This window comes from Ictidomys tridecemlineatus, chromosome 8 (assembly GCF_052094955.1).
Source record: "Ictidomys tridecemlineatus isolate mIctTri1 chromosome 8, mIctTri1.hap1, whole genome shotgun sequence".
NCBI classification, from domain to species: Eukaryota; Metazoa; Chordata; class Mammalia; order Rodentia; family Sciuridae; genus Ictidomys; species Ictidomys tridecemlineatus.
The window spans coordinates 120439485-120441920 of record NC_135484.1 but is presented as its reverse complement, the minus strand read 5'-3'; positions in this window follow the sequence as shown (position 1 = coordinate 120441920).

Genomic DNA, 2436 nt, shown 5'->3' with positions numbered 1-2436 from the left:
TGTCCCTAATACAGTTGGGAAGAGGTTCCGTGAGCCGCGGACCTCAAAGGGTCCTTCAATGCCTTTCAAAGGAGAAACAGCCTGCACCTCTGGAATCCAGAGGCGACAGAGGACTGGGACGACTTAGGATGCGGGACGTCGGGGTGGCAAGGTGCTTAGAAAGCGGAACTGTGGGGCTGGGGATGTGGCTCAAGCGGTGGCGCGCTCGCCTGGCATGCATGCGGCCCAGGTTCTACCCTCAGCACCACATACAAACAAAGACGCTGTACGCGCCAATTACTAAATAATAAATATTTTTTAAAAAGTATATAAAAAAAAAAGAAAAGAAAAGAAAGCGAAACTGCGTGTGGTGGCAATGACCCACGTCAGGTCCAGCACCTCTCCCCACCAAACCAGACCGCTCATCTTAACCGAGAGGGTTCCCGGGACTCTCACAGAAACCCGCCTGCCTCCCTGTAGTAGCCGGGCAGCTCCCCCACCTCCGGGAACCGCATAGAGCTCACTCACCAGCGGCAGCACACAGGGGTGCCCAAAAGGCAGTTGCTGCCAGGAGCAGCAGGACGCGACACAGCCCAATAGAGACCAAACTTGACATCCTCTTATCTGGTGAGCAGGATGGAACTCTAAGAGGGTTCCCGAAAGCTGATCTTACAGTCCTCCTGGCCCCTCCCACAACCACTCACCCAATGAAAATAGACGCCTTAAACTTGAATGTAGATCTTCAGTCTATGCTTGATCAGAGCAGGTTTCCCAAGTGTAATCACTCCAGCATGAAAAACTTGTTCTTTTCACCTCCTCACCTCTAAAAAATGTTTTCTAAAAATAGAACTATAGCTATTCTTACTATTGCCTAAGGCTCTAGCTTGTGCTTTTTCTGTGAGGGGAAATGTCATGCACCAACAAAGTTTTGACAATTTCTTAGACTTATTTTCATTTGTAGTAAGTATTTGATTGAAATAATTTAAAAAAAAAAAAAAGCACAGAAGACATTGGCATCCAGTCCCATTCTCAGAGTTTATTTTCATTAGTTACAGGGGCAGGGATGATGTTAAGTTGGAGATCCCTCACTTTCCTGGTTCATCAGCTGATAGGGCATAAAGTGGACACCTCTACCTCCATAATCAAGTAAGCAAGTCCCCATCATAAATCCCCTCTTATTGACCCCCACCTGCTTCTATCTGATTCTGTTTCTCTGGAAACTAATATAAGCCTCCAGTAAGTACTGGGTCACAGTTACTGTGAGCTGATCCCAAGCCCTTTCAATCTCCATGTTGTCTATGCACCTTCGAGGACTCACTTGGAGTGACAGCTCCAGCAAACTGTCTCATTCCACCCATACCCAAAGACTTTTCCTACCTTAATAATTACATGCTAGGGAGCATTTCCATATGGCTCAAGGAGAGAAGAAGCCTCAGAGGAGGCCCTGAAGGTCTTGGGCTCCAGATGTTGGGCTGTGCCCAGGATCAAGGCCTAGCTGCCCCTCCCCCAGCAAGCCTCCCAGATCTCATCTGTGCAAGATACTGCTACCCCGCCCCTCCCCCTTCAGACTCTTCTGCTCTGCCCAATGAACTACTGCTTCTCTCCCCCTCTCTTCTTTGCATCTTTGAACTCATAAGAACAGGGGTGGCTTACTCCTCACCCACCTTAGGATTCACTGCTGAGTCCTGAAAAGCAACAGAAATCACTCAGTGGTGTCCTTTAAACCCAGGGCGGGTCTCATGCACTATTTCAGGACTTTGCGGCCACTTTTACCCAGATCACCTGTTACCCACGAGGGCTTAACTAAAATAAAACCTGTTGATTGATGTAAAAGCAGATTGAAGGTGCTTATGGGAGCCTGGAGGCAGGCAAGCTGCATTTGGGTTGGGGTTTTCAGACTGCTAGGCAGATACACCTGCGAGCTGTGAGAATGCAGACTCAGTGGCTGGCGGAAGGACATTCTGAAGTGGGAATCAAGATCTGAAATCCAGCATACTTCAACCAACATTGCCTGTATTTTGATGCGGTTGGGTACTGAAATGCTTCTTCCCTCCAACCCCCCACTTCCACAAGGGGCGCGGGGGGTGCATCTTGGATTCTAGGATCAGAAACTGCTTCCTCTGGAGCAGGTCTAATCAGTACCATAATATTACAGCAGCAATGAGTATAACAAGAGTGTTGAGCTCCTTGCAATACTGCAATGAGCTGTGTAAATAGCTGTGAACTTAAGGTCAAATAGGAGATATGGATGCTTCTACCCTGATTTTCTGCTACTTTTCCTAAGTGGGAACAGAAAATGTCGATTTCTACAATAGGCAAATATGTATTTTATTATTTTTAACTTTCAGTTTAGCACTCTGCTTACTTTCTTTTATTGACATTTTAAAAGAGCTATTTTCTCTAACCCCATATCTAAATATAGGGCTGTTTTTGTAATGACAGCACCTGTCAGTATAA